The sequence below is a fragment of the Eriocheir sinensis genome, chromosome 62 (assembly GCF_024679095.1).
Source record: "Eriocheir sinensis breed Jianghai 21 chromosome 62, ASM2467909v1, whole genome shotgun sequence".
Taxonomy (NCBI): Eukaryota; Metazoa; Arthropoda; class Malacostraca; order Decapoda; family Varunidae; genus Eriocheir; species Eriocheir sinensis.
In genome coordinates this window covers 10,256,950-10,284,709 of record NC_066570.1, presented here as the reverse complement: position 1 = coordinate 10,284,709, position 27,760 = coordinate 10,256,950, and the positions used below count along the sequence as shown (strand labels likewise).

The 27,760-nt window shown below is 41.6% G+C and overlaps 1 pseudogene; it reads right to left on the bottom strand.

The window, feature by feature from the left end:
• Positions 1-502: 502 nt before the first annotated feature.
• The window catches only part of LOC126986569 (neural-cadherin-like), a 68,440-nt pseudogene continuing 41,182 nt past the window's right edge, over positions 503-27,760 (bottom strand).

Genomic DNA, 27,760 nt, shown 5'->3' with positions numbered 1-27,760 from the left:
ACGGTGAATATTTTTATGCTACCGATGGAGAAAACTGTTTCACCACCCAGACACGATTCCAGGAAATAAGAAAAAATCAAAGAATAATAACGGCTGCATGCATCCTGTATGAGCGTAGGTGTGCTGTGAAGCCTGTAGCCGCACTTACTGGTGAATGACGCACGGTGACGCGTATACTAAAGATTACTGAGTCGTACAGGTCATATCTGCCTCTCTATCAGCTTGCTCGCTGCATGATGCTGATCCACTATGGAATATTTTGGAACAAAAGTCTACGCTGTTTTTATGTAAGATTTCCCAATGAGTTGCAATCACAATTAAGTTTTTTTTTTTTTTAAGGTGGAAGCTCATACTATTATTTTTTTTCTCAGAATTCTAAAACGTTCACAAATATGTATAAAAACCGGGATAATTTAGAGCCATGAAATTTATTATCGCTATTACCTGAAGGAGAAAAACATGTCGATCAATGCAAATCGGTAGAGAGTATCGATCCGAACGGTTACGTTATGTTACTACAGCGAGCGTCTGTCGGGCACTAGCGCGTTCAAAGGGTTTAAAAACCCTTACAGATATTTATGACGCATACAGAATGCTTCGGTGCTACAGAGCAACACGCAAGGAGGCACATGTGTTTGCGGTCCAAGGAAAACAAGGACCAATTTTAAATAGAGAAAAAAAAGAAAAAAGAAAAAAAGATCGGCATTATAATCAAACGTGCCGCGGATATAGACCTAGTTATAACTTACTGGGTAGATTAGGAAGTTCGATGCTACAGGACCACACACATAATAATAAGGAAAGCAAATTGAGACATTAAAAAAAAAGGCAAAATATATATGAATAAAAGTGTCCCTGAATCTTGGCGCCGAGGATGAGCACGGAAACTTATCTAATTAATTTTCGTTGGAAGAAACTTTCGCCTGATATTTATTATTAAAAAGTTTAGGAAAGACGCCTAAGAAGGGCTGATCCTTGAGTGTCTAGTGTGTATCTCCTACTTTTGGAATGGAAGCCTCTTACTGATCACTGACTCACCTGGCACGCCGTCGGTCACCTGGATGGGCATGCGGTACTGGCTCACCTCCTCCCGGTCCAGCGGTCCCGTCGTCCACAGCTCCCCGTTGGTCTTGAGGGTGAACTTGGTGATCACGTCGTGGGAGGCCGTGGCGTCGAACGAGTACGTGAGCTGCCGACGACAACAGAGAAAGAGAAAGAAAAAGAAAAGTGAAGTAATGGAATTCACAAAATCACGTGCCGACTTTTTATTTATTTATTTTGTAACGAAGCAGGATTATAAGAAAAAAATACGAATATCTTAACACTCAACGCTTCTTATTTTCTTTGTTGACTTTTGTACATGATAATTATTACAATGAAATGTGATACTGACAGTGCAAAGTCACAGGGAGGAAAAGACGGCACGAGGCAGACTTTTTTTATATTCTTTTGTAAGTGTATTACAACTTTTGCAATTTCATCATTACAAATCACCACATAAAGTTTAAACTTGTAAACCAGAGAAAAAGGAAATCACATTCAGGCGCTGACTTTTGAGAACTTTGAGATTGGGGCTTTTTATTGTCTTTTCTAAGTATTTCCATTGAAAGGCAAAGATACACTCGTCATTAGAACAGTTAGATTGAAGAGCTAGATGATGTGCGTCAGTGATAAACCACACAAAAAGTACGCAACCAGTGAAAAACGAGTAAAACTTCAAAACGGTTTAAAATCAGGGCACACACTCACGCTTCAACTGAGCAAAAACACTGAGAAAAAATCTAAAACAGCCACCGGTCAGGCTTTTTAATTTCTTTTTTCTGCGGGCTATTTTTCTTGTCTTTTTTTGTTTTTTGCCCTTGAGTTGTTTCCTCTACGGTAAAAGAATAACGAAAAAAAACCCTGCTACGTCAAGGCTGGAAGGATGAAACATTTCCACCACGCACTGACAAATCGTTCCCATCATCAGGAACACAAAGGAACACAAAGGAAGAACAAACAACAGCAGACCTGCTGGTCCTTACGAGGTTGTTTGTGACAAGCTACACTAACTATCTAATCAAAGGTGGAAGATGAAGGACAGCAAAGGCGAAGGCTCCTCCCCACCCCCCCATCCCTCCAGCCAAAGCTGGCAGGAAAGGAAAAAGAACCATGCAGCATGGAAAAACTGCATGGAATTTATGTAGGAAAGAGGAAAGAACTACCATTACTGCTACCACTAACCAGGCCATAAAAGCGGACAAGGACACCAGTATTCGAAAGAACTTAACGTTATTACGACAATGAGTAATATCTTAGTTGCTGGTTGGATTCAAAACACTTGTCTAATCTATTCTTGAAGGCCGTAACTGTTGTACTATCAACGACATCACAAGGTAGAGAGTTCCAAACATTAACAACTCGATTGAAGAAGAAGTGTTTAGCTTCGTGCGACGATAATCTTTTACCACTTATCTTCAAATTGTGATTTCTTCTTGTTCTATTTGATCGATCAATTGTAATCTTCCGCATTAATATCACTGAATCCTTTAAACATTTTAAACACTTCTATTAGATCGCCTCGCATTCTTCGTTTTGATAGGCTGAATAAATTTACTTCTTTAAGCCTTTGTTCATATGACAAATTTCTCAACCTAGGAATCATCTTTGTTACTCTTCGTTGGACCCGTTCCAACTTTTCTATGTCTTTTCTGTAGTAGGGAGACCAAAACTGTACACAGTACTCTAGACGGGGTCGAACCAACGAATTATACAGTTCTAATATTACTTTTTCCGATTTATTATTAAAGACTCGTCCGATGAAGCCAACCAATTTGTTTGCAGTTTTAACTACCTCTGAACAATGCTGACCGGGCTTTAAATCGCTTGATATAGTGATTCCAAGATCCTTTTCTTTACTTACTGCAGAAAGTTGTTGGCCATTCATTACGTACCGAACGCGATTGTTATTTTTTCCGATGTGCAACACTTTACATTTCTCAACGTTAAATTTCATTTGCCATTGATTGGCCCAACGTGCAAGTCGATCTATATCTGATTGTAAAGCTTCTTCGTCGAGTATCGCAGTTACTTTACTAGCAATTTTTGTGTCATCAGCAAATTTTGATACTTTGCAAATGAGCCCATCATCGATATCATTAACATAAATTAAGAAGAGCATGGGGCCAAGCACTGATCCTTGAGGTACGCCACTTTTGACATCGAGCCAGTTAGATGTAACACCGTTTAGAACTACTCTCTGTTTCCGCTCAGAGAGCCAGTCCGCAAGCCAATTGTGAATGTTACCCGAGATACCGTGCGCCAGTAGTTTGCTGAGCAATCGTTGGTGGGGGACCTTATCAAATGCCTTTTGAAAATCCAGATATATGATATCTACTGATCTGCTTTCATCGAACACCTCAAAAATATAGTGAAAAAAATCAAGTAAGTTAGTCAAACACGAACGTTTACTACGGAAGCCATGTTGCGAATTATTTATTATATTATTTTCTTCGAAGAATTTCACCATATTGTATCAGGGTGGAGGAAGGTGGTCAGTGAATGGCCCATTATACAAGCCATTGACTAGTGGGAGACCGCAGCTGTGTCATTAGTTTCGCCACGACGAACCCCACCCCATGGACACGTATACCTCCCCTTACCTTACCTTTCCTACCTTTGACTTCCCTTCCCTGTCCGTCCACCCTTCCATCCGTCCTCGCATCGATTCCCTGTTGTGGCAAATGTGTTTAATCCTGCCATCCATCGCGGCGGCAGACCCAGCAATTCACCAAGACGACATGCACATACCCACACCCTTCCCTCACTCCTGCCATGGAAATGACACTAAATATGAAAGATTTAAGGTGGAGGGAAGGAAGGGGTAGGAGATGGTAAGGTGGAAGGGGAAGGAGTAGTGGCAAATAGGGTAGAAGGGCGGAGGACGGTAGAAGGTGAGGTGGAGAGGGGACGGGCATCAGCAGGTAAGGTAAGGTGAAGAAGGAAGACGTAGTAGCAGGGAAGGTGAAAAGGGAAATAGCAGGTAAGGTGGATGTGGAAGTAGTGGTAGCAGGTATGGTGTAGGGGGAAGGAGCAGTAGTAGGTATGGCGAGGTGGAGAAGGAAGAAGTAACAGCAGGTAAGGTGAGAAGTATCGGGTAAAGTAGACACGGAAAGAGGAGTATGGTATAAGGAGGAAGGAGCAGGTGAGGTGGCAGGGGAAGGAGTAGTAGGAAGAAAGGTGAGGTGAAGGGAGAAAAGTAGTGGCAGGTAAGGCGAGGTGAAGGTAAAAGGCATAGCAGCAGAGCCATGGCTAGATGGCAGGGGGAATTGATCATCCTGTCTGAGCCAGGATGGGAGGAGGTGATGGACATATCAATATTAGAAAGATGATAGAGACACGAAGGGGAAGGACCTGGGGTTAAGCAGAACCTGGAGGGAGGAGGAGGAAGAGGACGAGGGAGGGGGTGAAGAAGGGGCGTCGAGGGAATGAGGGGTAGAAGTAGGGGTTTAAGGAGAGAAGAGGAGGAAAGCAGAGGGGATTCGGAGCCGGAAGAAGGGGAGACAGGCCATTTGGGAGTCACAAGTTAGTCTGTACTTCGGGGAGGTGTTCACGGCGATGAGGGGAAGAGGGAGGAAGGGGGTGGAGACTGGAGGAGGCAGGGGTGGAGAGCCTGGACGAGGCCGGGGGGAGAGCCAGGAGGACGCAGGGGGGGCGGGGGTGGAAGGGTTGGAGGAGGCAGAGTGTGGAGGGATTCACACACCTTCCTGTACTCTGGGGAGGCGTCCTTGTCCACGGCCTGGATGGTGGTGATGAGCGTGCTGTCCGTGTTCTCCAGCACCGCGCCGTCGAAGGGCTGCAGCAGCGGCGCGTTGTCGTTCACGTCCACAATGGTGACCAAGACCTGCTGCTCCAGGCGGGCGTTGCGCTCGTTCTGCGGCAACGCAGGGGTTAGGAGTTCTGTGATTATGGGCGAATATGATACAACGAAAAAACTTGGAAGTCACACACACAAAAAAAATATCGTTAAAGAGTGATTTAGTGATTATACGTGATTCATGGAGTTGCTTTTCTTTTAGTTTGATTGCCAATGTGTTGTGTCCCTGTAACGTACACGCATACATCCATAAATATTATACATACATGAATCTAGATAGACATACAAAGACAGGAGGAAAAGTAACCTCATCGACTAGTCTTGTCATATTGCTACCAACGACAACTGCGCCGCGTCTCCGCCGTCCACTCATCACTAGCCACAGCTTGAGCTTGGACAGCTAGAGTTACTACACTACATCGGTGCCATTCACTACTTGCAGGTAAAGTCTGTAGGTCTGGACAAACTCGCAGTGGTGGGAGTATACTTGTTACTTCATATTAAGGCAACTGCTACGCCAACTCTCGGCCGGCCACTCACCACAATCTGCAGGTTGAGTTTGTAAAGCTGGACGAACTCGTAGTCGAGGGTTCGCGTGGCCACGAAGACGGTGACGCCGGCGCTCTCCCCGCAGACAGAGCTTTGCTGGTCAGGCAGCCGTCTTCTGAGGGAGGGAGAAGAGCGGTGACGTGGAGGGACAGATAAAAACGGAGCACGGGTAGAAAAAAAACATAAAACGATTGAAATATAGGGAAATTTAACTGAAAAGTATTTTGATATAGAGTATGAGGGGAAAATACACAAGAGATAAAATGGGGCACATTCATTAAATGAATAGACTTTAATATTTGAAGCACAAAAGGTAGGATTAGTAAATTATACTCTGATAATAGGAGAGATCACATGCAACGTAGTTGGGATACCACAAAAATATTAAAATAACTATATCGTAGGGTGAATAGGTAAATAAAAATAAGCCAACTTAAAAAAAAAAATCCATTACAGAAACTGCAATAACACAGTGAAAACCCATTACGCTGGCGAGTACTCACCTGATGGCAAATGTGCCCTCGGAGTTGGTGTCCGGCGTGTCGCCGTTCACGAGAGTGAAGTAAACACTGGGAGAGTCCGCGAGGTTCGATCTAGAACAGAAAAAAAATAATAGAAAGAACAGAGGCGGGGATAAGTGCTGTGTAAGGATGAAGAGAGAGAGAGAGAGAGAGAGAGAGAGAGAGAGAGAGAGAGAGAGAGAGAGAGAGAGAGAGAGAGAGAGAGAGAGAGAGAGAGAGAGAGAGTGTGTGTGTGTGTGTGTGTGTGTGTGTGTGTGTGTGTGTGTGTGTGTGTGTGTGTTGTTGTTGTTGTTGTTGTTGTTGTTGTGTGTGTGTGTGTGTGTGTGTGTGTGTGTGTGTGTGTGTAAGATTACACACCAATAATAATGTTTCCAGCATCCATCACAGCATCTATTCCAGTGTTCCTTTGTCAGACAAACGTCAGACGTCACCACCAGCCCGTCATTCCCCTCTGCCTTCCCGGCGCCAGCTCTTCCTCTTTTCTTTTTAAACGCCACGAGCAGCGAGGCCAGGAAATGGTTCTGGGGATGGCGGGAAAATAACCACCCTGCCAGCCTCCGCCGCCACCATCCCCACGTGACAGGAACCAATCTGCCACGACCCGCCAGCTGATGACACATTCACTCTCTTAATGGGAATCATAACGCCCCGGCCCCCAATGGTACGGGTTGACACTCGCCTCTACACTCCCACTATCCTCGCCATATCAGTTTTGGAGTTACAGCATCTGTCAAAACGCCTGAGAGTTTTGTTTCTTCACTGTGAGTCTGTGAGATTTCAACCTATTGGCGTTCCTTCACGTCTGCGATCTTAAGAGGCACTGTAGTAGTAGGTGATGTTTGTTTTGGTTCTTGTTTTGCTTTTGTAATCACAACGGAGTCCCTTTATTGTAGCTCCGGCATTGTCCCATTGAGGGTTTTTTTTCTTCTCACTTTGCCCTCACTTCAGCTACGACTTTGACCCCCTATTCGTCTGCAATGCATGTCCCTTACTACATTCAAAGACATAATTTATTTTGAGGGCTCTGTTACTGCACCCCTCACTCACAAACACACCACCACCACCTATGTGTTCCCCCCTCCCCTTTCCTCCCCTCTCCTTCCCTCCTCTCCCTTCCCTTTCTCTCCCCTCCCCTACCTCTCATCTCGCACGCAACGCCACCACCCATATTTTCAGTCCTTCCCTCCCTTTTCCTTTTTTCCCCTCTCCTCCCGTACCCTACGTACCTCTTCCCTTCCATTCCCCTCACCTCTCACACAGTACCACCACCCGCATTTTCTCCCTCTCATCTCCCTTCCTCCCTCCCCTGCCCTCACCTCACAGCACCACCACCTCCGTGTTCTCTGTGGTGTTCTCCGGGATGGCAGGCTGCCAGGGTGTTGGCCGACCACAGTAGTGGCAGCTCCCCGAGGACACCACCTGATCGTGACTGGCGCCGTGGACCACAGGGACGGCGTGCCTCCACCGCCTGCACCCGCACGTGGAAGATCTGGGTGTTGGCCTAAGGGGGGGGGGGGAAGGAAGAAAGGGAAACTGGAAGGATGGAATGAAGAAAAATGGGAAGGATGGAATGAAGGAAAATGGGAAGGATGGAATGAAGGAAAATGGGAAGGATGGAATGAAGGAAAATGGGAAGGATGGAATGAAGGAAAATGGGAAGGATGGAATGAAGGAAAATGGGAAGGATGGAATGAAGGAAAATGGGAAGGATGGAATGAAGGAAAATGGGAAGGATGGAAAGAAGTAAATGGGAAGGATGGAAAGAAGAAAATGGGAAGGATGGAATGAAGGAAAATGGGAAGGATGGAATGAAGGAAAATGGGAAGGATGGAATGAAGAAAAATAGGAAGGATGGAGAGAAGAAAAATGGGAAGGATGGAATGAAGGAAAATGGGAAGGATGGAATGAAGGAAAATGGGAAGGATGGAATGAAGGAAAATGGGAAGGATGGACAGAAGAAAAATGGGAAGGATGGAATGAAGAAAAATGGGAAGGATGGACTGAAGGAAAATGGGAAGGATGGAATGAAGAAAATGGTAAGGATGTATAGAAGAAAAATGGGAAGGATGGAATGAAGGAAAATGGGAAGGATGGAATGAAGGAAAATGGGAAGGATGGAGAGAAGAAAAATGGGAAGGATGGAATGAAGGAAAATGGGAAGGATGGAATGAAGGAAAATGGGAAGGATGGAAAGAAGAAAAATGGGAAGGATGGAATGAAGGAAAATGGGAAGGATGGAATGAAGGAAAATGGGAAGGATGGAGAGAAGAAAATTGGGAAGGATGTAATGAAGGCAAATGGGAAGGCTGGAATGAAGGAAAATGGGAAGGATGGAAAGAAGAAAAATGGGAAGGATGGAATGAAGGAAAATGGGAAGGATGGAATGAAGGAAAATGGGAAGGATGGAAAGAAGAAAAATGGGAAGGATGGAATGAAGGAAAATGGGAAGGATGGAATGAAGGAAATATGAAAGGGGAAAGAAAGAAAATAAAACACAAGTTGAAGGAAAAAAGATGGAAGAATGAAAGGAAAGCAGAGAGGATGGGGCGAAGGAAGAAGAGAAACAAACAAACGAGGAAGGTCTGGGAGTTTGCCTGGGGGGGGGGGGGGTGATGAACGAAGAAAGGGAAAATGGGAAGGATGGGATGGAAAGAATAAAACATAGAAAGGATGGAATGAAGGAAATGTGAAAGAAGACACAAAGGAAATAAAGGAAAAGCTGAAGGATGAATGGAAGATGGAAGAATGAGAGGAAAGCAGAGAGGAAGGGACGAAGGAAGGAGAGGGATAAGACAGAAAAAGAAAGACGAAGAAACAAACAAATAAAGCAGAGAAGCAAGAAAGTAAAAAGAAAAAAAGAAGAAAAAAAGTTAGGAAGCAAGACAGGAGATCGGGCGGAAAAAAAGAAGAAATAAAGAGGCAGAGAAGAAAGGAAGGAAAAGAAAAAAACAGGAAACAAGGAAGTAGACGAAGAGAAAGAAAACAAAAATAGAAAAGCTAGGAATCAAGGAAAGAGACGAGGAGGATGAAAACAGGAAAAGAGAAGCAAGCAATCAAGGTACCAGACGAAGAGGAAGAAATCAAGGAGCCGAGAAGAAAGAAAACAGGAAAAGAGAAGCAAGCAATCAAGGAACCAGACGAAGAGGAAGAAATCAAGGAGCCGAGAAGAAAGAAAACAGGAAAAGAGAAGCAAGCAATCAAGGAACCAGACGAAGAGGAAGAAATCAAGGAGCCGAGAAGAAAGAAAACAGGAAAAGAGAAGCAAGCAATCAAGGAACCAGACGAAGAGGAAGAAATCAAGGAGCCGAGAAGAAAGAAAACAAGAATCAAGGAATCAAGGAACCAGACGAAGAGGAAGAAATCAAGGAGCCGAGAAAAGAGAAAACAAGAATCAAGGAATCAAGGAACCAGACGAAGAGAATGAACACAAAAATAGAGAAATATTAAAAAAAAAAAATCAAAATATGCATCAGAAAATTTAATGTGCGTGACCTTTGAGTCGGTCCAGATGCCACTCCGTAACCTTCGAAATTCCAATATGATTATTAGCACACTAAGAGTCGCTCTTTTCACGACCTTTGCCTGAAATTCTCATTGATTCCGTTCATCTCTCTCTCTCTCTCTCTCTCTCTCTCTCTCTCTCTCTCTGTATCTGTCTTTCTCTTTCTTTTTCTATCTATGTATTCGTATCTGTCTATCAATTTATCAATATTTATTGCTTGCCAATCATTACAACGAAACTAAATATCTATCTTTTTCCCTATCATGTTACTTTCATTCTATCAATGTGTCTGCCAACTGCCAATACATTCTCTGCATGTAACTAGTTATGCATTATTCTGTATCTCTACTCGTCACATTATCTATTAAAAACAAGTACCATACCAATGTGACTTGATATAAAACCACAAGCCCTATACACAACACTTCCTTCCATAACACTCCTCTTCTTCCCTCCTTTTCACCCTTTCCTCTGCCCTCTGACCTCTCCCTTCTTCCATCCATCATCCTCTCCTTCTCTTCACCTCCGTTCTCAGGCCGCCTCCCATGAACCGTCACCCTTATCTCCCTCCTCCCTCTTCGTCCGCCGCCCTTGCAGTACTCACCATAGTCGGTTGAAGAGGTCGCTTTAGGGTGAGAACGCCTGTCAGAGGCTCTAGGTAGAAGAACTCCAGGTGGTTCGGGTGCCCCTCAAGGTGGTAATTGATTCTTGCATTCTCACCTGTGTCCCGGTCAGAGGCGGAGACCCTGAGCACCGGGGTGGCCGGGTTGTGGTCTGTGGCCAGCGTCTGCTCGTACCGCTGTTGTGGGAAGGAACATGTTGTGAAGGGGGTGACCCAGGCAAGCCGAGCGCTTAAATCACTGCACCACGCGAGAGTTGTGTGTAATTCACCATTATCTGATCACGCGATAAACCCGCGATCGCCAGCCTATACCCTCCACGAATGAGCATGGAGGTCACAAGATCTCTGGGTAGGCTACTGCCAAAATCACACAAACACAAACACACACACACACACACACACATATCGCACGCCGGTATGTGTGTGTGTGTGTGTGTTTGATCACAGCAAAATTATTTATGCACCCTTTCATCAGCGTTCTTTTTCTCAGTATTCCTCCAGCTGTTCTGTGTTGATGGATATATCTGTATAATGCGGTTTTGTCCACATAATACACAGAATATCAGCCTCAACCCAACCAAAAATAAAGGTGATTCAGTAAACTTTTAGTCGCAAAAAACATTATTAGCAAGAGGACTAAAGAACGTTAAAAAAAAAAAAAAAAAAAAAAAAAAAAACGAATAGTTCTCCCTCACCTCCACAGGTACTTCCTCTGGACGACCTCGCTAGTATTTGAGTCGGATCGAGATGACCTGGTGACCTTCAGACTCAGTAGCAATAAATCACTATCTAAATCAATCAGGCACAATATCCCTCTGGGGCTATACATATATAGTACTTCTTCTTTAAGAGATTGCGACCCTCCTACCACCTTTGACTCCCACTCCATAAAAACAGCATTCAACTAAATTATTCCCGATCCAATACTTCAGCGAGGGTTTAATTTTACAATCCATCGTGTGTGTGTGTGTGTGTGTGTGTGTGTGTGTGTGTGTGTGTGTGTTTTAGCCCTTTTCGAAATACTTACAAATTCTGAGTCAGTGCATCCTTCAAGTCTTAATTAAATCTCACCTCTGTGTTAATCTCCAGAGACAATCAAGATATAACTAAACTATAAGGCACTTCAAACTACGCCCATTCCCCCATTATAAGTTATGCAGCTCGGACAAAAGCAGCACGTGTTCCCGGGGCCCAAAACTTCATCTTAACGACCCCGCAAGAAGGCCCGTCTAACCAACTTTCGCGAAGTCGCACTAAGATATGTGGGCCATCCATTTCCCTCGATCAAATGCGACGTGTCTGGGCGATGCCTTCACGACGGCCCACCTTTCCTCTTGCTCGTAATTTTCCTGGTGGCCAACTTTTCATCCTCTGCTATAAATGAATTGTCTCGTATTTACTAAACCATAAATTAATCCTTCCATGTTTTATGTCTCATCTGTGTTCAAAGACTCATGCAAGTTCCCAATTATTATTACTGTATTTTTGTCCTCTTTGTTTGGTCGTTGCAGTTTTCGAAGATTTATTCTCGCCTTTCTATCTTTTACTCTCAACAAACATAAACTAATCGGCGTCGGCAGTGTCATTCAAGATCCTCCCCTTACTATATTTTTGTCTTCTACGCAGGATCGTTGTAGTTTTCAGTTTTATCCTTTTGTCTTAATTGATAACTTTTACTCTCAACAAACAGAAGCCTACCTATGCACGTGTACTTTAATGTCCTCCCGTTCCTTTATTTTGGTCCTTTTCGTCGGGTTGTTGCAGTTTTCAGTGTTAGTTTATCGACTTAGTACCTATTACTCTTCAACAAAAAGTCGTCTATCCCTGCGAGTGTGCTTTTTAAGGTCCTCCCGTTGCTATATATTTATCCTTTTTGTAAGTTTGTTGTAGATTATAGTTTTACCCTTTCGTCTTCATACCCTTTACTCTCAGCAAACAGAAGCCTACCCCTACAGGCACCGTCCTTCAAGCTCCTCCCGCAGCCGCCCCAGGAAGCCGTCAACTCACCGGCAGGTCAAACACGGGCGGGTTGTCGTTAACGTCCTCCACCACGACCCTGAAGGAACACGACGTCTGGCGGGGCTGCAAGCCACTGTCCTTCGCGATGACCGTCAGGAAGAACTCTTTGTCCTCGCCGTCACGGTCCAGGCGCTGGCGGGCAAGAGGTAAAGGAAGATGAAGGTGAGGAGAAGGGAAAATATGAAACTCCAAGAATGATGACATATTGCAAAGGATATTCACCTTCTCTCTCTCTCTCTCTCTCTCTCTCTCTCTCTCTCTCTCTCTCTCTCTCTCTCTCTCTCTCTCTCTCTCTCTCTCTCTCTCTCTCTCTCTCTCTCTCTCTCTCTCTCTCTCTCTACCTCACTCTCTCTCTCTCTCTCCCTCTCTCACTCACTCTCTCTCTCTCTCTCTCTATATATATATATATATATATATATATATATATATATATATATATATTTATCTATCTATCTATTTTACCAGGAGGACGGGGCTGCCAGCCGTCACGTTCTCCGTCACGTGGATGTCGTCGTAGGACTGGCAGCCGGGGAACACGGGGCGGTGGGCGTTGTCGTCTGGGTGGTGGAGAGGGGGGGGGAGGGGGGTATATTATTACCATTTTTTTACCATTATTGTTATCGTTGTTATTTGTAATGCTGCCAGCGGTGTCGAACATGACTCAGAAATGTAGTTGTTAATATTGAAACATTCCAACATCATCCCTCTAAAATGATTTGTTTAAGCTCAAGCCATTTCATGCATAAACTTAGTATCTCGTTAAGCAACTCCAAATTTCTCAACTTTCAGCACTTACTGCGGCTCATAATGTGATCTATAAAGTTTAGTGGCCATCAGTGTCTCGAAAACTAATTTGTCCATTAACTACGCAGACCCGGGCCTCTAAAACTTTATTTCCTCACCTTAAGCGAAAGACAACATTAAAAATCTCTTCACGTAACATTCTTCAACCTCGGCTTTTAAAAATAATTCCGTCAGGAAACTTCAATTAATAACCTTTCTCGCCCGTGGCCTGAACTGTATCAGACAAACCCTTTCCAATTTTAGTGTAAGTTCTTTCAAATATTCTCCTTTACACACACACACACACACACACACAAAAAAAAAAAAATAAAAAATATGCACCGCGTTGCATTTATTAATCCAGCAACGCACGGCATGACTTAATTATTCATACCTGAGACGAGGCGAGCTGCGGCAGCGTGGGAAGGAAGAGCTGAGATTAGTGATGCATGGAAACAGCAGAACGGAAGGGCAAGGCTTCCTGTGTATATTCAGCCATGAAAGTCAATCATATCCCCCAACCTGAAGTAACATGAGAACTGTCGAAACTGTAGGAAACCGACCTCAACCATTGTATGACATTTACAGTTAGCATCGTATACCAACTCCTCTTTTCTTTCGCTCATTCTCTTGTGTACAGTAGGTGGCCGACAATTTTTTGGGGGTAACTGCACGTCTTTCACTTACAAACACAAAACACAGGAACACATCTTTCACTTCAATGTATGTCCATAATATTAAGTAACAAAAAATAAGGTATAAAGGGATGAAATCTAGAATGTTATAATAAGGAATCCATGTTTGTATTAAAAAGAGAAGATTATGTTTTTTTTTTTTTAATAACAATAAGAGATAAAGCCTGTATGGGTTCGCAAAAAGAAGTGTCTCTTTTCAGAATAATAGTTAAATGATGCTCTCGGCATCTACTCCTTTCCTAACATAAATAGGATTGATCTCTGTCCCAGTCCACAACATCAGATCCTTTGTCAGAATGCTAATGGTGCAATACACATAGCAACTTTTTTCCACGTATATATATATATATATATATATATATATATATATATATATATATATATATATATATATATATATATATATATATATATATATATATATATATATATATATATATATATATATATATATATATATATATATATATATATATATATATATATATATATATATATATATATATATATATATATATATATATATATATATATATATATATATATATATATATATATATATATATATATATATATATATATATATATATATATATATATATATATATATATATATATATATATATATATATATATATATATATATATATATATATACGGTTCCGCTAATTAACTGCCAATTAGCGACGCTAACTTTTCGTTAACTGACTAACGGATTCGCTAACTTTGGAAACAGTCATGACCAATTAGCTTCCAGTGAATGTAGTTCTCCTCTGATAATTTTAAATCCACTAGAAAATTCAGACAGGTTTTGTTTATTTGTGTACACCTTTATCATCATCTGAATTTGGCATGCTATACACTTCTGGAAAGCTCTATGTCTACGCTACAACATATTGAAATTTAGATCACAAGGTCTGTTTTAATGGTTTTAGAGCCAAAATACTAAACCGAAGCTAAATCCATATAAAAAGTTAGTTATCGATTAGCATTAGCTTGCACTAATTTCTTTGTCAGTTAAGTGCTTTAGCGTAAGAAGCTAACTTTTAGTTAGTGGATTACCAGTTAGCAAGCTAACTTTCAGTTATGCCTACCAATGTAATATATATATATATATATATATATATATATATATATATATATATATATATATATATATATATATATATATATATATATATATATATATATATATAAATCAGAAAAATAATTTTTGTCTTCAAATAATCTTTGCCCAAAGAAAGCCACCATGCAAGTGGTCCAGCATTATGAATGAGCACAGGAAAACATGTATGGCTGAAATGGAGGAAGTTCCCTGCCTTATATCATTATAAGAGAGTGCTGAAGGCAATTTCATTGATCCACCCATTCCTACAAGCCTTTCCTCCTCCACAGTTAGGGGTTTTTTTTCCCTGTAAGCTGGATGTAGTATTTGCTAAATAGTGAACAGGTGAGGCTGGGGTTTATCTGTTTCATGAAATGATCTTCAATGACAGCACTATCACCTGACTGAACTGGATTCTGCAAGCTTATTCTGTAAATCTTTCCACACCTCAGTAGCTTCTCCTATGCCAAGCATCTTATCCTCTGAACTTTATCAAGTGCTATGGCAATGAGCCAGAATTTTCAGCATATCTTCTGCAGATCTTTTTATGTATGTGTCCATCACCTTCCTTATAACTGGATCCAGTTGGTTTCTTTTTTTCACCATTGCCACACACAGATACTAATATTGCCAGTTGTTTAGGTAACCTTCTAAGCACCCCGACAGTGTATTCCATCACGTCTTGGAGGCACGATGAGGCTGAACCTCCGTGGCTTTTAAAGCTGCTGAGGCTGTGTGGTTGTTCGAAAGTGTTTAAATAATCTTCACAATATGTTCTTTTTTAATGTTACCAATTTCTAAATCTTTTGCTAGCACTGACTGTGACTGACCACCAGGAAAAATACATGTACTGTACTGGAGCTTTCTTAGAGTTCTTTGCTCAATGTTGTTAACTTACATATGTTTTTTACTAGGTAAAATCTCAGCTCTCCTTTTAGTCTTTACTAACTTGGGATTCAATGTATCATAACACAACTAAGTCAGTAAACTAAATGCAACAGAATAAAAGTAGATATTCTTCTGTGTGGCAATAATATAAAATGCTGTCAAAGTGAAAATAACTCAGGCAACTCCCCTATCTGTCCTAAACCTGAATCCTGTACCAACTACAAAACAAGTATTGAACACGTATGTATCAGGATCCTTGATCAAAGCTCACACTTGTTAATGCCCTAAACTCAAAACTTAAAGTAACCTATGGAGAGATTTTCAAATCACTCTGTGCAGGATATATATATATATATATATATATATATATATATATATATATATATATATATATATATATATATATATATATATATATATATATATATATATTTTTAATAAAAAAAACAAAAAAATAAAATAAATCAAATAAATTTATCGATTTTTGATTTTTGATTTTAAAAATCGTGTAAAATCACCAACCCTGATATATATATATATATATATATATATATATATATATATATATATATATATATATATATATATATATATATATATATATATATATATATATATATATATATATATATATATATATATATATATATATATATATATACCGGTATATATATATATATATATATATATATATATATATATATATATATATATATATATATATATATATATATATATATATATATGCAGTGGTGGGTACTTGTTCCGCTTAATCCAACTGCCAATTAGTGACGCTAACTTTTCGTTAACTGACTAACGGATTCGCTAAATTTTTGAAACAGTCATGGACCAATTAGCTTCCGGTATCGTGTTCCTCCTCTGATAATTTAACCACTAGAAAATTCAGACAGGTTTTGTTTATTTGTGTACACCTTTATCATCTGAATCATATGCTATATAATAATTTCTGGAAAGTTTCTATGTCTACGCTACAACATATTGAAAATTTAGATCACAAGTGTCTGTTTAATGGTTTTAGAGTCAAAATACTAAAACGAAGCAACCATATAAAAAAGTTAGCGGTTACGATTAGCATTAGCTTGCACTAATTTCTTTGTCAGTTAAGTGCTTTAGCGTAAGAGAAGCTAGCTTTTTAGTTAGTGGATTACCGTTACGAAGCTTAACTTTCGCCAGCGGTGCTCAATTAATGTAATATATATATATATATATATATATATATATATATATATATATATATATATATATATATATATATATATATATATCAGAGTTGGGCACTTTACCTGTCCGCATTCTCCGTTCTCCGGACCTGGTGGACCTTTAAACGAGGTGCGGAGGTCCGAAGTGCGGGAAAGTTTTCGTAAGTAAGTAAATAGGTGCGGAACGGCAGTATTTTAAGTCCGTACTCACCTCTGAGGTTTTTCAAGGATAAAAAATGAAAACGACAAACAGTCCGCGCTCTGCAGTAATATTTCCGGTCATGCACCTCCTGGACTACAAGGGAGTGGGCAGCAGCACATGGAGGAGGAGCAAGACTTGTAAAATAATAACAACTTAAACTTCAGAATCATTTTATACTCCAGTCATTTAGAAAGATACATATAGTAAACTGAATCAGCAACATATTCCTTCTTATTCCCATATCTTCTTTTTCCTCTTTTGAATGATATTAACTGAATTTCTGTGTTGCATGGTACTGGGAGGCAGATAATTATGACATGAGTGTAAAAGTAGTTACTTTACTTCAGGTGGTGGATCATGCGTTAAAATGACAATAATGATAACAAAAATAATGGTAATAATAATAATAATAATAATAATGATAATAATAATGCTGCTGCAGTATTGCCTCCTTGTATTTCTTTTTTTAAGGTACGGACTAGATTTTCAGGCGCGCTTAAAGGTTTTGGGTACGTACCGGAGGTGCGGGAGGTGCGGTACCGGAACGAGTGAAAAATTTTAGGCGCGTGGGAAGTACAGGTACGGGACTATATGTGTTTCTGAGGTGCGGAGGAGCGTACCGACTACCCGATATCCAGTAACGTGCCCAGCTCTGATATATATATATATATATATATATATATATATATATATATATATATATATATATATATATATATATATATATATATATATATATATATATATATATATATATATATATATATATATATATATATATATATATATATATATATATATATATATATATATATATATATATATATATATATATATATATATATATATATATATATATATATATATATATATATATATATATATATATATATATATATATATATATATATATATATATATATATATATATATATATATATAAGAACATAAGAACGTAAGGAGTCTGCAAGAGGCCGGTTGGCCTATACAAGGCAGCTCCTGTACACTCAACCCCACCTTACCTCACCATCCATGGCTTTATCTAACCTCTTCTTGAATGTATCTATGGTATTGGCACCCACAACATGGCTCCCAAGCCTGTTCCATTCGTCCACCACTCTATTGGTGAACCAATTCTTGCCTATGTCTTTGTTGAATCTGAATTTGTCTAACTTAAAACCATTGCCACGCGTCCTACCTGGCTCTTTCACTCTCAAAATTTTATTGACATCCCCTTTATTAAATCCCTTCATCCATTTATAAACTTCGATCAAGTCTCCTCGCAACCTTCGCCTTTCTAGAGAGTGTAGATTTAACTGCTTCAGCCTGTCTTCATAAAGCAAGTTTCTCACCCCCTGAATCATCTTTGTCATCCTCCTCTGTACAGATTCTAACATCTTGATATCCATTCTATAATAGGGGGACCAGAACTGAACTGCATAATCGAGATGAGGTCGAACTAGTGCTAAGTAAAGTTTGAGGATGACTTCAGCGCTCCTATTGCTCACGCTCCTTGAGATGAAACCTAGTACTCTGTTTGCCCGATTTTTAGCCTGAATGCATTGAGCCCTAGGACGGAGGTCAGCGCTCACTAGGACTCCTAAGTCTCTCTCACGCCCAGACCTGCTTAGAGGAGTGTCATTTAAGGAGTAATTGTGTAAGGGTTATTCTACCTACACTCAAAATGCTACACTTCCTGACATTGAATTCCATCTGCCACTTCCTCGCCCAATTATATAGTCTGTCAAGCTCATCCTGGAGAACGGTAGCGTCGCTGTCTGATTGGATTACTCTACCGATCTTGGTATCATCTGCGAACTTACTGACATCGCTACTAATTCCTGTGTCCAAGTCATTGATGTAAATAATAAAAGCAGAGGACCCAGCACCGACCCTGTGGGACTCCACTCGTAACACTGCCCCACTCAGATTTCCTACCATTGATTTGCACTCTCAGCTTCCTACCACTAAGCCACGCCCTGATCCAGTTCAAAACTTTCCCATCTACGCCGTGAGCCTGTAATTTTAGTAATAGCCGGTGATGAGGGACTTTGTCGAACGCTTTACTGAAATCTAGATATAATATGTCATAGTTTTCATCTCTGTCAACCGCCTCGATTACTTTAGTGTAGAAGGACAACAGGTTAGTAAGGCAAGACCTACCCTTTGTGACCCCATGTTGTGAATCATGAATTAAATTATGCTTTTCTAGATGGTCCCGAATGCTCCGGGCTATAATTGACTCAAAAATCTTTCCTACAACTGATGTTAAGCTAATTGGGCGATAGTTTGAGGTGGCTGACTTGTCTCCCTTTTTGAAAATCGGCGTCACATTAGCTACTTTCCATTGATTGGGCACATACCCAGAATTTACCGACATCTTAAAGATATCGGCAAGAGGGCCACTAAGGACTTCCTTGCACTCTTTCAGAACCCTTGGGAATACTTCGTCTGGGCCCGGCGATTTGTTTTTCCTCAACCTACCAATCTCATCCTGGACTACTTGCCTAGTGATGATCACATCCCTCAACTTGTCGTTCTCGTCACCCTCATATATCTGAACTCTCTCCGGAATGGTTGTTAGATTTTCCTGCGTGAAAACTGAGAGGAAATAGTCATTCATCATTTGACTCATATCTTCTCCATTCTCAACGAGCTCGCCCGTGTTTGTTTTCAACGGTCCAATTCTGTCCCTTGTTTTCGTCCTGTACAATTTGAAGAAGCCCTTGGGATCGCTCTTGGCCTCGTTGGCTACCCTAATCTCATAATTTCTTTTTGCTAGGCGGGTGTTCTTCTTCACCGACCTGACGAGCTCAACATACCTACCCCTGAGATGGATCTCTCCGTTCTTTATTTTCCTATAAATTCCTCTCTTCAAGCCTATTTCATGCTTGAGTCTGCGGGTCATCCATTTGGGGTCGTTATTTTCCTTCCTACGTGCTTGGTAAGGGATATGCTGTCTCTGACCCTCTGCAATTTCTCTAACTAAATTATTGTAGGTCATTTCTACATGGTTCCCCTGTCTTTCCGGTTCCAGCCCTGAGATCTGGCCCTCATCCAGCCCTAAGGTTTCCCAATTTACCTCCTCAAGGTGTCTTCTGAGCCCCTCATAATCAGCTCTTCTAAAGTCGGGCACCAACACAGGGTTGAGTTCATGGGTCACCGCCCAGTCTAATTTAAACCTAATTTCCTTGTGATCACTGCCACCTAATTCTCCCTCAACATCTAGCTCGCTGATCATATACTCGGTGTTAGTTAAGGCCAAGTCCAGAATGTTGTTACCCCTGGTGGGCTCTGTTACTGTCTGCTTGAGAAAATTATCTTGTATTACTTTCAGAAAATCCTCAGACTCTAGATCACCCACCACGCCTTCCCAATCTATATTCCTATAGTTAAAATCCCCCATTATGCAGACATTTTTGCTCCTGCTCGCCCTGCCTACCTCTTGTAGTAATATATCAGTGTCCTGCCTGCTGAGGTTGGGTGGCCTGTAAAGAACCCCTAGAATTAGTTTGTCTTTCCCTTTGTGGACGTCCACCCAAACTGATTCTGAGTCGCTATTTGTTTGAATAGAGTTGTTAGCGGAACATTTAAATGTGTCTTTAACACAAAGTGCCACCCCCCCTCCCCTTCTTCCCTTTCTATCTTTGTGAAACATCTGGTAACCATCTATTTCATACTCAGACACAAAGTTTTTGTTGGCAGTATCCACCCATGTTTCCGTGATAGCTATAATGTCGAATTTCTCGACACATGCTTTCCCCCTCAGTAGATCTATCTTGTTCCTGAGACTCCTACTGTTGGTGTAATAAGCCGTTAGCCCATCCTTTCTTATATCCTTTCGATTTCTCCTGCGCCCCCTGGTCCCAGTCTGCTATGCATTGACAGGCCCTCCCCCCTCGCCTACTCTAAAAAATTATGTAGGGTGCTAAGTGATCGCTCGAGGGAGTCTGCGAGAACCTCCACCCCCTGGAGTGACAGATGCACGCCATCCTTGGCATACAAGGTGGCTTTATTGTAGAAGAGGTCCCAATTGTCAAGGAAAAGCCAACCATTTCGCTTACAGTGGGCCGCCAGCCTGCTGTTTACTGCTAAGGCTCTGGAAAGCCATCCCTCTCCCACCCCCCTCCTCGGCAAAACCCCACAAACAGCCGGCACCCCCCCGAAGTCCCTCACCTTAGCAAACGATTCCCTGAAGCGCCGAAATATCTCTTCGCTACCCACCTTACTGATGTCATTACCACCGTAACTGCAGAAGACGATTGGCTGTGTCCCTCCCTGCTAACAGTTCCTCCATGCTGTTAGATACGTGCTGGATGCCTGCCCTGGGAAAGCACACTCGAAGCCTATTTTCCTTATCCCTTGAACAAAAGTACCTGTCAGTGAACCTGACTTGAGAGTCCCCATCCACCAGGACTTTCCTCTTATAAACTTTGTCAGTAGACGGAAGGGAAGCCGCTACAGGAGGAGAGGGTGGGGCGGCAACAGGGGAGGGGGAGGAGGAAGGAGGAGGAGGAGGAGGGGGAGGAGGAGGAGGAGGAGGAGGAAGAGGAGGAGGAGGACGATGAGTGGAAGAAGGAGAGAGAGGAAGGAGATGACGTCGAAGGGGGAGGGGGGGAGGAGGAGGTGGCTGAGGTGGTGGCGGAGGTGGTGGGGGAGGCAGGGGAGGAGGGGGAGGAGGAGGAGGAGGAGGAGGAGGAGGACGATGAGTGGAAGAAGGAGAGAGAGGAAGAGGATGACGTCGAAGGGGGAGGGGGGGAGGAGGAGGTGGCTGAGGTGGTGGCGGAGGTGGTGGGGGAGGCAGGGGAGGAGGGGAGAGGGAGGGAGGCGGGGGAGGAGGAGGAGGCGGGGGAGGTAGTGGTAGCAGAAGAAGGGGGAGGTGATGTGGGGGAGGACAAGGAGAGAGAATGCGAGGAAGAGCAGGAAGAGACGGAAGGGAGGGAAGAGGTGGAGGAAAGGGGAGAGGGGGGTGATGAATGAGAGTCAGCGGCGGCAGAAGGGAAGGGAAGTATGGTGGGTGTGGAGAGGGGAGAAATCTTGTTCATTTCTGTAATTTGGACTGCAAAATTTTCCTCGAAACAACACTACTTACTCTAGAACTAAATGTTCTGATAAAAAAGTAATATACTGGCAAGGAAAAAAATGTTATATTCATATAACATGTATAATCTTCGTTTATACAAGCTGCTGCTGTAATACATATTTTTACAAGATACATGGAAACTGGGTCAGGTATTTTATTAATATAAAATAAAATTAACTAGATGAATTAGATTCGTTACTGTCAACAACAATACATTGTAACTGGTTTACCTCAAATTTATGCGTCTGTTCTTACGTGCAAATTCATCAAGGACTTCATGATCAAGATTTGTGTCACAATGGACAGAGTAAGGCCAGTCCATTTAAACGACTGTCACTCACTGCGTTCCTAAGGTATGTTTTAAGCAATTTAAGGGCACTTAATAATCGCTCATTGGTGAAAGTGCTAACAGGTAGGGTTGAAAAATTTGCAATAGGGTGGAAAATTTTGGACGTGTGCCCAATTTTTTGGCACATGCTAATGTCTCAAGAACTTGCTTTGACCTCTCATGAGATTCACGACGCTCCCAATAACTCTGCCCCCGTAGATAGTCATCTTCAACGAGATCGGCATCTCCATCAAGAAATTTCCATAAAATTCAACTGACTCCTTCAGTTTACCAAAGCCATTATCAACTGAAAAGAGGAACAAGATTTCCCAACAAAAACTCCTAATGTGTTTAGATGCAAACCTTTCCCTAAGTTGTGCTATAGCAGTGTCCGAAAATGGGAGAAAAATAGCTCTTCGATAGTACTCCTATGGAGTTGCTGTTGAAGGGTTAGCCTTAATTATGTTTATGATGACCACTGATTGTTCAAGGCTTCTGGATGATATCTCCGTACCTTTCCTCAGCTTGGGCAAAAAGTTGGTTGAACTTATTTCCATCACGATAGGACTGAAATGCATCTATGCAGCTCTGTGTAGCTACACTTCCAAGAGCACCCATCAGTTCTTGTTGTGACCCCTGCAGCTTTTCTGGCAAGGGTTTAGTGAAACTTAGAACTAAGGTGAGCACTTCCAAACTCATGAGAAAACCTGGGTCACTTATTGCTATAGATTAGGCTTGGCTGATGATTCTTCACCTAACGTGTTTTGCAGTAATTATTCTTAATCATTATTTCATTATTTACCTACCTGATTAACTGAATTATCCGGGCATCAGCCGAGTCAGTGGTGACTTTCCTACATTACATAAAGTACGTACGTGAAGCGTTTTCTGGCGTTTTGTGACCAGGGAGGAAATATGTAAAGAATGGAAAGACACAAATCCCAAGCCTGCGTGAATTCAAGAAATGACACACGCTGTAGAAAAAAAGTATTACATAAACAGAAAATGAAGTCTATCAATCATAATTTTTAGAAATTTGGAATTTGTGGTCAGAAAATATTATACGGATAACATGAATAGGCTACGGCCACGTGAGCCTACGTCGTCAATGAATGTTTCTCAAAATAGATCACCTGGGCCCGTATCCTCGAGAGCTATTAACTTTTACTCTTAAAGTTACTATCAAAGTTAATAGTTTCAATTTATTAAGAGTAACAGCTATCCTCGTCAACTTTGAGTGTAAGTATTAGCAAATCCTGGCTACTATTATCTTCTTCTTCTTCTTCTTTATGGCGGGCTCGTTGCTAAGGACGCCTCCGTGCAAAACGTAAACATCCGACATGAATTAAGTATATATTTCAAAAGAATAATAAAGAAAAGATGTATAAATGTACAACAGAAACATAATAAATGGCAAACACAAGAAAATACTGAGTTTTGTGGCAGATAGAAGCAGCCTCAAAGGCTGCTTTTACTCCGTCACTCGTCAATACCCTTATCTCCCCTCCTGCGTCACGACTTGCTCTGCTGAAATTACCGCACCATAACCACGTCATCTGCCCCAATGATCTACGGGCCGGAGAACCAGCGCAGAAAAGGAGTAAGTTTAATTGGTCGCCAGATGAAACGGTCTTCTTACGTCAAATTCATGAAAAAATACGTACAATCAGAGGGTGTTATGGGAAGAGCATCACCCCTGAGGATAAGAAGAGAGCGTGGACTGAAGTGGCAGAAGCTGTAACAAGGTTGGTAATCACATAGTCATGCTTCAGTTAGCTTACAAACTAACCTAACCTAATCAAGTGGGTATTTTTTGCATAATAACACAACCACTGACCTTCCAACCAGAACATACCTTTTCATTCTGTTTCTGAATAGTTTCATTTTGACCTTTTCTGCCACAACCCCTCTCCTCAACAACCTAACATAGCTAAACCTAACCATGCCAAACCTGCCCCGTCCTACCGAACACATCCTAACTTAACATGCCAAGTTTGTTGGGGGGTAAGAGGGGGTTGGTATAGATAGTTAAGGCATATTTGACCTTTTTTTATTATTTATTATTTTTAATTTGTTTATTATTTTTTTTTATTGGGGGCGGGGGGGGTGATGCTAGGCATGCCAGACTATGGACACTTTTACAAATACTTTATGTCAAGACTATATGGGAATAGGTAAGTTTCGTGAGAATGGTAAAGTAAGATTAAAATAGTATATTTATAGCATTGGTCAAACAGATTATGGTGATATAATGTTAGATTGGAATGTACTCAAGATAATGAGATTAAGGTTAACGCTTTTATTTTGTTTGTTACATATTCACACGTTCATGATTCAAGTAACTTGCAAACTAACCTAACCTCGTCAAATGGGTATTTTTGTATACAAACACAACCACAGAGTTTCCAAACAGAACATACTTTTTCCTACTGCTCCATGTGAATAGCATTATCATGACCATTTCTGCTGCAACCCCCACTCCCTCAACAATCTTTTTTTTTTTCATTATTTTTTTTACGTTGTTGCCTATTGCGCCATCTAACATAACTAAACCAACTCCTGCTAAACCTGTCCTACCTAGCACGTCCTAACCTAACATGGTAGGTCCCCAAGTTTGTTAGGGTGGAAAGGGGGTTAGTATAAGAGAGTCAAGTCATATTTACCTGTTATTTTATTTATTCCTTATTTATATATTTTTTTGGGGGTGGGTGGGTTGGGCATGCCAGACTCTCAACACTTTTACAAGTATTTTATGTTAAGACTATATCGGAATAGGTAGATTTGATGAGAATGGTAAAGCAAGAGTAAAATATTATTTTGATAGCATTGGTCAAACAGTTTCTGGTGATATAATGTTAGGTTACTAGTAGAAATAATAAAAAGAATGGAATTAAGATTAATACTTTAATTTTTTTGTATAGCTGTATTGTGTAATATCATCCTACTTAGAGAAAAGCATTTTAGAAAAGTAGGTAATGAAAAGTAGTATTTAAGGCCATGTTCATAACAACTGAAAAGTTAATATCTTATGATGCATGTAAATAAAATACCGGTACTGATTTAGATTTCCATCACAGCATGTATTAAATGTTATTGGAGAAGGTATGGGAAATAAATAGCATGCCATAGTGAAACGATTAAGATACTCGCTTTACATTTATACCTTGACAGTGCCTTCATTGGGAGTGGACCCAGTACGCAGGATGACTGTGAGAGGCGTTGGTACAACGTACAACAAAAATCAAAGCCTCGCATTACCAAGTGCAAGAATGAGCAGCGGCAGACTGGTATTTTTTTTAGTTGTTATGTCTTTAAATGTAAAACTTATATTAGTTAGTTTTTTATGTGCTCACAGAATGCAGCTATACTGGCCACAATGCCTTTATTTCAGCTTAAAGTTAATAAGTTCATAGCAGTGAACTGTATATTTTATATATAAATTTTTTTGATGTTCATCTGTCAATGACTATCAATCTATCGAAATACCTTGGCTATCTTCCCCCAATGAAGGGTTTTAGCCAAGACAGGCACACACTCACTCACACACTCACACTCATGTACACCACTCTCTCAGCTGCACAGCCCCTGAGGGAGTAAAAAAGGCCCTCACTGCATGGGGGATTAGCTGCACAGTTCAGACAGGGAACTTCCACACCAAGGCCTCACAGCATACACTGGTTTACCCCTGCCCCTTCATAACAATGACATTTCCCCCAGCACCTGAGTGCCCCACACGTGTGGCACCACAGATACGCAGACATTAACTGTGGTAGATAAACTGGTGGATGACATCATAGGCTGCTCGTCTCATGTATTTGAAGGGGTACCAGAGCCACTCAGCATTGACACAGCTGATGATGTGTTAGGGATAGGACAGCAGCAACAGTCAAGCAGCAGTGAAATATTGACTGGCCTGTATGTTATGGGGGAAAAACTTTTATATTCTCATTAAAACAATTTATTAATCACTCTTAAATTCATATTCTTTGTAGATACACACTTTATCAGTCAATTATTTTACAACCAATAACAAATAGTGGAATATTTCTGTTAATAAGTAATATTTCACCTTTAAGATCCTTTTTCTTCAACTACGTACCTATTTAACCCATCCGCTACGATTGGCATGGATTTGGCTTCCACTGCTAGCCTGGTAAAATAATAGTCCCAGGTCTTTCTCTGCCTCTGCGGTGGATAGTGGAGTGTTTCCCATGTGGTATTGGTATGCTGGATATCCCCTCCCAAGGTGTAGGACTACATTTTCTTCACTGAATTGTAGCAACCACTATTTGTTCCATTTCTGTGGTTTGGTGACGTTTTCTTGCAGGAAATCCGCAGTTAAGGGGTTAAGTTACATGCATTAATCATGACTAATATATGACGCTTTTTTTCAGCCCCGCTGCTGTATTGCTAGAGACCATCCCAGCACATTGTTCATTACTTGTGGAAAATATACCATCAGCTGCTCCGGCAACAGCCACTGCTTCATCATCTGCTGGCCCTATGACACCAGCCACTGCTTCATCATCTGCTGGCCCAATGACACCAGCCACTGCTTCATCATCTGCTGGCCCAATGACACCAGCCACTGCTTCATCATCTGCTGGCCCAATGACACCAGCCACTGCTTCATCATCTGCTGGCCCAATGACACCAGCCACTGCTTCATCATCTGCTGGCCCAATGACACCAGCCACTGCTTCATCATCTGCTGGCCCAATGACACCAGCCACTGCTTCATCATCTGCTGGCCCAATGACACCTGCCACTGCTTCATCATCTGCTGGCCCAATGACACCAGCCACTGCTTCATCATCTGCTGGCCCAATGACACCTGCCACTGCTTCATCATCTGCTGGCCCAATGACACCAGCCACTGCTTCATCATCTGCTGGCCCAATGACACCAGCCACTGCTTCATCATCTGCTGGCCCAATGACACCAGCCACTGCTTCATCATCTGCTGGCCCAATGACACCAGCCACTGCTTCATCATCTGCTGGCCCAATGACACCAGCCACTGCTTCATCATCTGCTGGCCCAATGACACCTGCCACTGCTTCATCATCTGCTGGCCCAATGACACCAGCCACTGCTTCATCATCTGCTGGCCCAATGACACCTGCCACTGCTTCATCATCTGCTGGCCCAATGACACCTGCCACTGCTTCATCATCTGCTGGCCCAATGACACCAGCCACTGCTTCATCATCTGCTGGCCCAATGACACCAGCCACTGCTTCATCATCTGCTGGCCCAATGACACCAGCCACTGCTTCATCATCTGCTGGCCCAATGACACCAGCCACTGCTTCATCATCTGCTGGCCCAATGACACCAGCCACTGCTTCATCATCTGCTGGCCCAATGACACCAGCCACTGCTTCA